The following is a 13,933-nucleotide window of genomic DNA, read 5'->3' as shown; positions in this document are numbered from 1 at the left end:
ATATTCTACTTTCCAAAATATACATTAATTAAAAAAAATATAGTATAAAGAGATTTTTTTTAAAAAAATGAAAGCTCTCAAAATCTAAATGTGTGAAACAAGTAAACTGGATGGAAGTCAATATATTTCAGGCGGTCTACTCTGAATTTAAGTTAGATACAACTCATTAGTTTTATACTGATGAGAACATATTTTCCCAAACATTACAATGATACTATCTAGCTGTACTTTGTACACTTAAAGGCCTGTTAAGTCTGCCATTCAGTTTTATATCAGTTGTTACAGTCACCTGGCATTCTTCCAAGAAATAACAAAGATAACTGTTCATCAACTTGGATATGCACATACCAAGCTGATACTTCCTCTGTGAGATTATGCTAGATCTCACATAATGCACTGAGCTGTTAAAGTACTTTAAAACATAGCCCACCAGGTACCAATATTTTACTTTTTACTTGCCTCGTCATTAGAAAAATTCCTATTGATTTTGTAAAAATTCCTATTTAAACCAAGCTCTCTTGAGAAGAGAAACAACTAGAGGATTTTCTATTCTCCTTTTAAAATCCAGTTAAAAGGGGGATAGGAAGAGTCACATTTACTTTAAACAAAAGTTATTTTGTCCCAACAGGCATGACAAAACCTGTCTTCATTCCTTTCTATTCAGCTCAGCCAGTACAGTACTTAGGTTCAGTAAGTTAATCAGTTACCAGATTCTATAGCCTTTGTTTTCAAAGTCTAATTCTTATTTGACATTGTACCTGGGAATATACTGAGATCTATATCCCTTGGTTTTAAACCGATCATAAAGGTGGGACTACAGTTTTGGTAATCCTAATTTTGGATAGCCTCTTCTATTTGTTATTTAAAGCAAATAAGGACTTGACCTTTTAATATGCATATAAATTATGGCTATGCCGTATCAAACTTTGGAAAGATCATTTTATGTGCTAAATATTAAATTATTTAGGGGGTTGGCAGTGGAAAGTAAAATACAATTTTAGCATATGCATAGCATTTACCATATCATATTTCCATTGTGAGATTATTGTGTTTACCACATATTCTACACACAGAAGCTAAGACACGAAAGTAAGAGATTTGCCATAATTTATGTAGCAAGTCACTAGCAACTCTATTATTTAGGCCTTTCTCCCACTTCTGTTTTGTGCACGAACCTATAGTTCTAACTATGCCTACTTAATAAAAAATCACTAAAAGGAACTGCAAAATGATGTCACCAGTAGCCATATATGATACAACAAAACAGTAATACTTTAAAAAACACCACAGAAATAAAATATACATCTACGCTGCATAAGAAAATAAAAATTATGTGATAGGACTACACAAAATGCACAATAAAGGGAGATTTTTAAAACTTACCTTTTGGTGGTGATTGTGAAAGGTTAATGTGACTTTGCTTTTGATCAGGAGTGGTGATTGTTTATTGTTAGCTTTTCCCTGAGCTTATAAACATCAAGCACATGTAGGATGAGGGAGCCACTGTGGACCACAGTGCAGAATGCTGAGAGAAGTTCTGCTGCACCTAAGATATATACAATGTGCAATGGATAACCTAATATGTCTTTCATTTAACTGGCTGGGCAGGTTTCTGCATTCTCTGGGACATGGAATCATACCAGAATTTGTTGGCATAACAGGCCTGTCAAACCAGTTCCTTGGTAGAGCAGGAACCTGTTCAGCCAGTACGCATCAAAGGGCAGCTCAACATGCTGCGGCTCAACTTCACTCTGAAGCTTCGTAAGTGGTGAATTATTCACGCCTCCACCAACTCCCAACTTAGAATGTTGTAGCCTCCAGCAAAACAATTTACCAGAGGGTTGGGGAGTGCTGTATCCGTATCAAATACAGCAATATCCTATTGTTGCAAAGTCTTCGTTATTGCATATCTAGATGAAGTGGTTGATAGATGCATTTCATTTATGAACGGGAAGATAGGCAAGTAAACACTTTGAAACAAACCATAAAAATTGTTTTCCCCTCAAATGAGATTTAAATATTACAAATGGTCAAAACAAAATCTGGGACCCAATACAAAACTGTTTTGGGTTTTTTTTTAGTTCTGGATAGAAAATACTCCATTAAGTAGTGGAAGAGTTATTCTATTGCACATGTGATTAAAGTGTAGGTAGCACAACACCAGGGTACTTTCTGGAGTTGTGTTTCGTATGATCTGCTTTGGTACAGAAGGTGTGTGCAGGAGAGGCAGGTCAGAAGAGATATGTGTTTAAACAAGTAAAATGCAGTAGCGAAATCTGTTGAAACATCATTTGCTGACAGTGAGATATTCCTAATTCCTATCCTGCTGCAGCCTATTGAAGGTTTTAAAAGCAGTTATGCTTTTGCATTTTTGTTTATTTTCTGAAATAAAAAAATGAAAAACAAATAAGAAAATATTTTCATTACAGTATTTTCTTATTTGTTATTCATTTTTATATTTCAGATAAAAATAAACAGGTGTGTGACAATTAGAATGTGCATAGCATTATAATACAGTTACACTTTATATTGTTTATGGCCTTGTAGAGATCCCCTTTAACTCATAGTTAGTAAAGAAACAGACTCTAACCAAATCCTATGTTCTTATTGAACTATATACAGTAATCAGCATTTTTCACAGTGGCAGCATGATTTCCAGTGATTCCTAGAACGTTTTATTCTTACATAAGGCCTTTTCAGACTATTAATTCACTGAGCAACTACAGTAATGCACTGTAGTTGATTGTTAAATACTATCCAGATGTATTCCCTGAAGAAACTAGACCTTTGGCTTGCATGGGCAAAATCTTTCCTAGCATACCAAAGCTGGCCCAAGACATTTTGCTGCCTGAGGTAAAGGACAAGATGGTAACCCCATCTTAGTGAGGGGAGCAGACTACCTGAGAGTTGGCATCCCCAATGCAGTGTTTGGGGGCACTGTGGTGCTCGGAAAATTATACCAAGGCATGCGCCAGGCTCTCCATTCCTCACTGTGCTGGACTGACTGTGAACATGCGGACATGTTTTCTGTTGAGGCCCTCCTACTGTGTTCTAACTGGACACCAGCAGACACCAAGAAAGGAAGAGGAAGGAAGAAAGGTAAGGAGGAAGGGGGAGCAAAAAACAGAGAAGCCATAAAGATTGGGAGGGGTCCACCCCTTCAAAAACAAACAAACAAACAAACAAACAAACCAGAGTAACCATGAAGGGAAAGATGGGGAGGGAGATGGAGCACCCATGAAGGGAGAAATGGGAGGCAAAAGCAAAGAAACACCTGGTAGCCATGAGTGAAGAGCTGGAGGGAACAAAAACAGAAAAATGAAAATGGCCATGAGAGGAAAGATGAAGGGAACAAAAAAACAGCAGCCATTTTGGTTGAGTGAGCTGTTACTTCATGCTACCCTCCCTCTAATGTTACCTTTCGGCACCAGGCATTCAACTAGGCTTTTAAAATATGTTTAGGGGTATTTGTGTTTTGCTTTGGTGGGGGCGCAATGTTATATATTTTGTGCTTTCACTTTGTATTTTTATGCCCTGTGGTCGTTCAAAGCAGGGCAGAATATAAATTTAATTACGGTATAATTATTAAATAAATTAAATAATAACAATGATACCCCAGGCATATGCTGGTAGACGTTTGAAAGGGCTGGGAAGAATATTTTTTCTTCTATGCAAATTGGCCAGAGGTAGAAATGGTTTAACCTTCCCAAGAGTAGCCTCTAGTTTAAGCTTCAATTTGTCACTTAGGATGAAGTAGTTGATACTTCTTCAACATAGTGCATTATTTAAAGGACTGATGCCACAATAGGCACTTAGGACAAAAGGGGGCTAAGTAAAGCCCATATGTTGTTGTTGGCATCTGTCTTGGGAGGCAATGGAGGAGTGCACCTTTGGGGGTGAAGTCAAACTATTGGAAGGTTGCAGTGTCTGCTGCACCTGTAAAGATATGTTTTGTTGCAGCTGATAAAGGTGTCCGGTTTTGTTTCATGTCCAGACACAATATGCATCTAAGGACCCTGAGCAACCAGTCTACTCATAAGTAACCAATCCCTGATGCTCCTTCATGGCCATAGGAGCCAGCTCCTAGGGGCCAAGGTCCTTTCGCCCCCCCATAAAATATTTGAGAGTGATGCCCCCCCCCCAAGTTGATAGGCATTGCCACTGAAATGGGCATCGTGTGATCAATTATGCAGGGCGGGGTTTACCTGCCCCCCACCCCAATATTTTATTCAAGTTGGCATCCCAGTTCATGACCAACAGCTGTGGTTAGGATGTGGTTTAGGAAGTTAGAGTCTATAACTATAAGTTAGAGTCTTGTGCCTTCCATTTGTGGGAAGCAACACAGGTATCTACCCTTGCTGTGCTTTATCTTGCCTGAAGTTTGTGATGTTGATGTTGGACAATTGACAATTGACAATTGGGACTGGACTACTTCTCCAACCCTGCTCCATTGGTGAGTATTTTGGTGAAAGTTCTATCCTCTGTAACTGCGACCTGAGCATTTGAAGACCAATAGCCCATCCAGTCCAGGATCCTGTTCTCACAATGGCCAATCAGATGCCTATAGGAAACTCAAAGGCGGGACCGAACCACAAGAGCACTCTCCCCACATACCTCTGGTTTCCAGCAACTCTAGCCCTTAATGACATCCCTGGGAACATGACATTCCAACTCCCATGAGCCACAGCCAAAATAGACAATGGTCAGGGGTTATAGGAGTTGGAATTCAACAACATCTGGAGGGCACAATGTTAGCTACCCCTGTTCAGAGCAAAGACAGCGGCATAGGTAGCCACTCATGCCTGGTGCGGCGCGAGTATCCTGCAGCCGTGGGTGGAGCAAGCCGCCCATGGGGGTGGTGCAAACTGCCCATGGGGGTGGGGCTAGCCAAGGCAGGGTGCGCTGCGTGGAGCCTCTCTGCAGCCTTCCACACAGCTGTAGAGTGGCTTTGGTGGTGGGCTGATGCAAGCCCCACATTGCTCGAAAAAGCAGCTTGGAGCTTGCAGGTGGTCGGCCCACCGCCTCCCCCTCATGAGAGACGCGTGGCTCAGGCACGCTGCAGGCCCCACGGTGTGGCAACAGGTGCCCCCCACCTCACCTAGCTACCAGTTGCGTAGGAAGGGGTGTGTGGTGGGTGCGGGAGTTTTTTGTTTTTTTTAAAGTGTCGTGAGCCTAATTTTTTAAATTTTTAATTTAAAAACACATATTTTTCCTTTTTTAAAAATAATTTTTTATTAGTTTTCCATACAATTATACATTTTTATCCAGATTTCGACAAATTGTCTCTTTTTGAACTTCCTTCAATGTCTCTGAAAATCATCCATATTTATATCTTTAATACACATTCCCTTCATTCGTATTGCCATTAAACTTCCCTTCTCCATCTATTTCATATTAACAATACTTCTCTGTTTTTACAGTGCGTCTTGAAATCCCACTAGCGTTGTATTCACGAAAAAACCACATATTTTTCCATCACCCCCCTCAATGATGACACCCGGGGCGGCCCACACACACCACACCCCCTTTCCTACGCTGCTGAGCAAAGGAAAAGTGACAAAAAACTACCAACGTGCTCCCTTTGTGTAACACTTTTTAATCTTACCCGAGTTGACATTTTTCTGTGAATGACATGCCATTCCCCATTTCTAGAACTGGAGTTTATATCTTCCATGTGCTTGAGACTACTTACTATACATGGTCAGGATATTATAGCACTGGTACTACTTCAAGTGTAGTGCCAGTAACACTCACACTAGCAGCAAGAGGTGATCAATAATTATCGGTATACCAGTCCCAGACCTAAATTAGCTTGTTTAATCAATATGCAAGATCTTCAAAAGTAGCTAAGTGCCAGGCATTAAGGATTACAAATCCTTGCTCCAAAAACACCTGAAGAAAAAATAAATAGGTGAATTAAGTTCTTCTACTGGTTCATATCTCAAGCTGTACGTATAGACAATAACAGTTGCCAAATGATTAGCAGTTGGAACATGATAAATTATGTACATGCTTCGCTTACCTTGTATCATTTAGCCATTATTACTTTAATTGGCCCTAGCAACATTTACTTCCCCCCCATGTGTAATAGAAATAAGAGTTTGAAAAGGGTTATTAAATGGTATTCAAATGCATGTATAAAAATAGTATGCAAAAGCTATGCTTTGCAAATGATTTCAAAAAAGGAGCAAACTTTGAAGAAACCACAGAAACTAATAAAGCTCAGATGGGAGGACAGATGTACAGTATTTACACTGCAACCTCACCACCTCAGGCTATTGTTTCTTACAGCTAAGCAGGGTTGGGCTTGGTCAGTGTAACTGAATAGAAGACTTTCAGTTAAATGTGCAGCAGGAAATGGTTCTGATGATGTAGTGGATTAGAATGAGTAGGATTAATGTCACACCTTATGTCATAAGGAGGAACACTAATTGCCGGAGGTGCTGTAATTCTGATGAGAGAGAAGATTTAGAGAGCTAAGCTAGACATAACATGCAAATATATATATATATTTAAAATCCTGCTCAGTTTATTAAAAAGCAGTTTTGAGGAGGAGGCGATTTAGAAGAAGGAAACAGCATGTGTATATCAAGGGAGAGGAAAATGTATGTGTTTAACCCTTTTCCCACCCATTGCTTTTCTGCTTAGACTGTCATCCCTCTGGTTTCCAGATGACAGATTATTACTTCAGATCTGTGTCTGGACAATTTGAAATTGGGGGTGGGGGTGGGGAAGAGAACGGAAATTTGGTGTGGAAAAACAATAAAGCTACTATTTCTAGAACACCAAATCTTGCTAGAACTTTCAATCTAAAAAGACTGTTAAGCAAAATTAAATATAATGCATACGTACAATTTCTTTTGTTTAAGGAGTCTATCGTATCATGTTTAGATTTATATCTAAGCTTATATTTAAAAGCATTTCTAATTAAACTCCCACAAATGTGCGCTTCATGAATGAAAGGAGAACTGCATATATGAACAAATGAAACATATTTCTTTATACACCACTCAATTATAAAAAGCTGCAAAGTGTTTTTTTAAAAAAAAATAAGAAATTTGAGAGAGAGAAAATCACCACCCTGCATAAAACATACAAAACTTAAAATACTAAAGCAGATTGAAATTACCCCAACTTTCTAAGCATCCGGGTAGGTTTGTCTAAACAAGACTGTTTCTAGCAGGCACTAAAAACAGTGTAGTGAAGGAGCCCGATTGACCTTAATAGGCAGGGAGTTCCAAAGTGCAGGTGCTAAACAAATGTGGAATGGGTATTATGTTGAACCTGTAGTGGTGCCAGTTCTACTGATTGAAACAGTCAAGTGATCACATGTGGGATAAGATAACAAATTTTAATTTTCTAAATGAAATGCTTTTGTGTATTTAACACTTGTCCTGAAAGACCTACATTGGCTCCCTGTACGTTTCTGAGCACAATTCAAAGTGTTGGTGCTGACCTTGAAAGCCGTAAATGGCCTCGGCCCAGTATACCTGAAGGAGCATCTCCACCCCCATCGTTCTGCCCAGACACTGAGGTCCAGCGCTGAGGGCCTTCTGGCGGTTCCCTCATTGCAAGAAGCAAAGCTACAGGAAAGCAGGCAGAGGGCCTTCTCGGTAGTGGCGCCCTGTGGAACGCCTTCCCATCATGTCAAGGAGATAAGCAACTATACAACCTTTAGAAGACGGCAGTCCTGTATAGGAAAGTTTTTAAATGTGTAATGTTTTATTATGTTTTTATATATGTTGCAAGCTGCTCAGAGTGGCTGGGGCAAACCAGTCAAATGGATGGGGAATAATAATAATAATAATAATAATAATAATAATAATAATAATGGGCTAAGAATTTTAATTAAGAGGTTCTCTGTTTCAGTTTATTTGTATTAATTACACTGCAGATGCAGAGTACTGATATTTTCAACTATACAGATTTAATATGTCACTGAGGAAGAAATATATTCATCAGATGACTGGCTATGTTATAAAATAGTTATGGAATACATTCATTTCAGTCTAGATGGTGATACTATCAAAATAACAGGGATAATTAATTTGCTTGAGATTTTACTCAAATAACTGTCTTGTCTATCTTATTAGTCCATCTGTTAATGCAAATATTGTGGTATCTTCATATAAGCAACATTTTGAAGTTACTATAGTGATAGCAGTTAGGGAGGGAAATCTATTTAAAATAAAGTCTTCATTTCTGCTTTTCAGAAATGCAGACAGAATAATTTTAAATAGATTTTCTTAGTTGTAAACGTATTTCTTTCTGTGCACATTAAATCCATGGATACAGTTCTGTGCTTCTGAAGTTATCACAACACAGCAACTTGTTTTAAGGTGAAAGGGTTTAGTTTCACAATCTTTCTTAAGGAAAAATAAGTTAATGGTACAGGTGCAGACTTGCTCCCATAATAAAGGTATGCACAAACATTCATATCTACAAGGACTCATTATGGAACGTTTACGACATACTTCCCTGTAGCCATCAAAAAAATGCCTGATACTCTTATGACGAATTTGAAAAGCATAGCCTCCACATCTAGGAAAACTATCTAATATATATTTCCTTTGCAGTATAGTTAAAGGGTAAGGTGCCCCTAATCTGGAACTGGCCATTGATAATCTAATCCTATGTGTCCCTCCCCCAAATTTATGGTTCAGGTGTGTAGCAAGATAGGGCATCCAGCTTAACTCCCCTCTTTCTTTCCAGCTGTGTTGATGTGCAATTTCAGTGCAAATACAAGCTGCCTCTCACCATGTCATAGGTAAAGGTAAAGGGACCCCTGACCATTAGGTCCAGTCGTGACCGACTCTGGGGTTGCAGTGCTCATCTCACTTTATTGGCCGAGGGAGCCGGCGTATAGCTTCCGGGTCATGTGGCCAGCATGACTAAGCTGCTTCTGGCAAACCAGAGCAGCGCACAGAAACGCCGTATACCTTCCCGCTGGAGCGGTACCTATTTATCTACTTGAACTTTGACGTGCTTTCGAACTGCTAGGTTGGCAGGAGCAGGGACCGAGCACTGGGAGTTCACCCTGTCGCGGGGATTTGAACCGCTGACCTTCTGATCAGCAAGTCCTAGACTCTGTGGTTTAACCCACAGCACCACCCATCTCACCATGCCATGGCAGGCTGCAATTTCGCACCATAAGCCATTAAATTGCCAGTAAAAGTGTAGTGTAAAGATAATAAATAAATACAGTATATAGATATATATAGCAACAGTTGCCTGTTAGGTTGTGGCTACAATTCAAGCTGCTGTTTTGAAGCGCCCATCTAACCCAGGGAGTGTTTTTTCTCCATGAAGTACACGTGAGACCCTTCTGTAAATATTCTGGTTCCATGAATGAGAAGCATCACAGGAAAGCAAAAATCCCATATAATGTATAGGGGTCTTTCACCTATTCCGCACACGATGATGCTCTTGTAGTTTGAGAAAACCACCTACATTTTCCATACACCAGTGATGAGAATGCAATCTACCGTATCACTTCATCCAACTAATACCACCTTTTTTTTTTGTTTCTTGTGTCTCTCTATAGTTCTTTGAAGGGTTGATACCTGAAATTTCAGTGCCGCGCGTTAATTATTATCCAACCTGTTAAATAACAAAAATGGTGTGCCACCCTAAGTTCTACCACTCTGCTTCTAACCTAAACACCAAAGACGTCAATATTAACTCAGGGCTCATACATGCTTCTGTTTGTTCCATGATTTCTTGGCATAGGTAGGTCTGAGAGGTTTTTCTTTTGCCCCACCCCTTTCCCTGGGAAATCCCGCTGTTTATTTCTGAATCGGAACAAAGATCAATCAGGTTTTCTGCAGATAAATTCGTCGGTAAACAGTGGGTTTTCCTGGGGAAAGAGGCAGGACAAAAGAAAAACCTCTCAGGCTCATGCCTAGAAGTCATGGGACAAATGGAAGAAATCGCATGTGGAAGTGTGAATGAGCCCTCAGTTTCGGTTTGAGTTGTTTGACCAAACTGGATCAGGATGAATTAGAATTTCATAGATGGTTATGGCTGGTATAGATAATGGTCCCTGCATCCTATTGGTGAGCGTGTGGATGCAAAGGATAAAGGCTCATCCTTTTCCTTGTGCGTTCCTTATGATTTGTGCTCATGATGGTATTGGGACAGTTATGCACGATCCCGCTTTCAATACTTTCTGCTGCTGCAAAAGTTTCAGAGCAGACAAAAATGCTTCATTTTCTATCAGTGCATGTACTGTAGCTTCCTGCTAAAACCTTTTAACTTTTTATATTACAAGGGGTGCCTCCAGACCAGGCATAGGCAAACTCGGCCCTCCAGATGTTTTGGGACTACAACTCCCACCATCCCTAGCTAACAGGACCAGTGGTCAGGGATGATGGGAGTTGTAGTCCCAAAACATCTGGGGGAGGGCGAGTTTGCCTATGCCTGCTCCAGACTGTCACTATTTTGTGGGAGGGATTCAGGTGCACACCAGAACTTTAGATCTGCACAATTAAATGGTATTAAAACACTCTGTTGTTCTGGCACAGTAAATCCACTTTTTTAAAGTGGGGGGGGGGGTGCAATTTGGAAAGTGACAACGAAATACATTAAAAAATGTGGGGTGAAGGAATGATTAACAGGGAGAACTTTTGGCCTTCCAGATGTTTTGGACTCCCATCAGTCACAGCCAGCATTACCAATGGGCAGTGATGGTGGGAGCTGTAGTTCAACATCTGGAGGGCCTCAGTTTCTCCATCTCTGATCTACAGTAAAGCTTCTTTATCCTTTCTGTGTTCCACAACATAATCTAAGTCTTGGCTCTCATCTTCACTTGGTGATCTCCTATTATTTTTCTCCCATAGCCAAGTTCACATACCAATTAACCACCTGCAATGCTATCGAGCTGGAAAACATGGCAATAAAGCTTCATAGGAAATTAGATTCCCTTACCTGCAGTGTAATTAAATAAAACTAGAGAGAAAATGTGCATCAGGGTGTTTCTAATCTGTGCACAGGATGTGGAACACTGATTTTCATGAAAAGCAAAAGATTGACACTTTGTGTTGGATCAGCAGTTTAGCTTTGTTGAATGTAAGTTCATGAACTTACAAATGACCATTTGGGGGTTTTTTTCTCCAGAGTGATGGTGCTCGAATTACTGGGCCAGCCACATTATTTTCATTATTTGCAAAAACAGACTTGCAGGGGCAAAACAGGCATACAAAGGAAGGCCCCATTTGCACTATACATTTAAAGCAGTATCATATTGCTTTAAACAGGGATGGCTTCCCCCCAAGAAACTTGGAAACTGTAATTTCTTAAGAGTGCTAAGAGTTGTTAGGAAACCCCATTTGCCACACAGAGATGCAATTCTCAGAATTCCCCAACATGGTGCCCTTCAGATGTTGTTGGACTACAACTCCCATCAGCAGTCAGGGTTTTTTTATCCAGGGAGAACTCGGTTTCAGCACCTCTCAGGTGGGTACCATTGCCATTCTAAGAGAATGAGAGAGGCATTCATGGTGAGTTCTGGCACCTTTTTTTCTAGAAAAATAGCACTGGTTGCAGTCCAATAATATCTGGGAGACATCAGGTCAGGAAAGGGTACATTAGAGAAATGAAGTATGCAACACTTCTGAGCAGAAACAAAATGCTTTAGTTTCAATTTCAAACCTGCCCCTCAGTTTGACTCTTATGTAACTGTCTGGGAATAAGAACAATTGTTTAAATATTGAAACCCATAGTTGGCCTTCATACGCAAAGAACAGACCACCCAATAGTTAAACAATTAATTTTGCTTTACAAGAAGAAAATTACTGTCCTTAGGCAAAACTTATTTGATAACTATCACTCTTCTTAACTGGCCAAAAAACACACACAAAAAAACCAACCCTTTTCAGTTTTCATAGCTGGGCTGACTCATAACCAAAGTCTCGATAGCATGTCTTTCCCAAAGAAGGGCCAGTGAGAGTCTAAAACATGCCAGTGATTGTGTCATGATAAAAACCATGAGGCCTTCTAAGCCACTTTTACAGATGTAGGTAATAAAAGCCAATGTTTTCTCCTCTCTGTAGATTTGAACATTTAATGACTGAAGAATTCTACATAATTACCTCTGACTCATAAGCATGAAGGCACATTTAAAACAATTAGGCACAATAACAAATTCCAAAGCATTTTATATTGGATGTGGACTCCAAATATCTCCAGATGCAAATGTGTTAAGTGTCAGATGCTTGGATTAAGAATCTAGTCCTTGATAAATGACAAGGAAAATTAGTCATGATTTAGGACAGCTGTATAAAAAATGACTTTGCAGAACAAATAAATAAAAGGCACCAAAACACTGGTTTAGTTACCATAAGGGATGTCTGCACCCCTTCTGGACTCTCGTGATACAGGTGTTGGTGACTTGGATTTGGGCTGTTGTTATCCAAGACGCTGACACCATTGTTGTGATCTGAGGGAGGAAGAAGGGTGTTTCCTATGTTCTTGTCCATTGCTCACCTTCCAGTGTTGGTAGCAGCAGCAGCTTGGATGAAGGACTCCTGAGGTAAAAAGTCCTGTGTCCAAGTTGTCTGCCATTTGCCTTTCATCCAAGGCTCTGTCACAATTACTGCTAGCTGAGTGAAATCAGGAAAAGCCTTGTCCATGCCACAGGGGTCTTATCCACACCACCTGCAACCCCGCCAATCTCTTGGTCACACTGGAGGTGAAATTCTTGCACTCATAGGAACACAGGAGGCTCCTCTCCACAGTGACCAGCAGTGGTTTCCGCCAGCTGTCCGTGAAGATGTCAGAGTTAGAACCTGGGACGTTCTGCATGGAAGACATGTGTTTTCCTTCCACTGAGGTACTCAGCTGATGCTCTGCCATTGTTGTTTGGAACAGAATGGGGCATAGAGGGAACACCATTTCCTTCTTTTCCTTTCGTGTTCCACGGTGTAGTCTCCCCAGGGAAAGGGAATGGCACAGAACGTTACTTCATAAATGAAGGGCTGTGAATCTGCTTGGTCATCCTGTAATTTATTTCTGTAACTCCGTTAGGTATCCTAATGGACTAAACCTGTGGAGGACACCCTGTAGCTGATTAATGAAGCCTTCAGAGGAACTTCCTAATGCACAACTTAAGACACCAGAAATGAAATGTAAGAGAAAGGTGTCTGTTAATAATCTCTTGCTTGGAGAAGGCATCAAGCACTTAAACAAAACCCCCAGGGCAGAAGAGGAGGTTAACATAGCCTAGTAATATTTTAATTCTGTCATATAATCATAAGAGATGTTACCCCACCCAGGATAATTTGCTGTTTTGAAGGAAGAAATATAGCAACCTGTGGACAGATGAGCATGAGTTCTGATTTCAGCAGTGTGCTGTGGACAGGACTGCTCAGCTAACTCATTTGCCACTTAGTCTAGAGATTGGCTTGACTTGGGATTTTTGTTCTTCATCATCCATTTACTTACTTAAATGAACAAGGAGTGTTCTCTGCCTTTTCCTTAGTAGGAAAAAAGAACTATTTTACAGCATTATGAAGCTGCAGAAGATAGTTATCCAATGCACTGAGGTCTGTGGAAATCATTGATAATTTCCCCTCATAACAATCTCCTTCACTGAGATTACAAAGATGGAGAAGGGTACAGGAGTAATACTGATCGTACTAAATCATCATGACACTTCCCATCTGATCAAGCTCTGAATAGGCAGTCCATTTAGAACATTTTAAAAGGCAGTGAAGGTACATTAATGTCTTGTGCCACGTGTCAGGGTCTGAGTTACACTGGGGATTTCCAGGTATTCAGGATGTTGTAGGTTTTTCCAGTAAAAAGGAACAACTGAGAAATGACAGGAATAAAATGAGTGACTCAATGTGAACCTAGTGGAGCATACGTTTTGCATGCAAAAGGTCCTAATTTCTAAAACTCCTGTTTCAGAACCCCAGGGACCTCCTGCCAGGTA

Source organism: Podarcis bocagei (genome assembly GCF_964188305.1).
Source record: "Podarcis bocagei genome assembly, chromosome: 8".
In the NCBI taxonomy this organism is placed as follows: domain Eukaryota; kingdom Metazoa; phylum Chordata; class Lepidosauria; order Squamata; family Lacertidae; genus Podarcis; species Podarcis bocagei.
Note: the sequence above shows the minus strand (reverse complement) of the source record.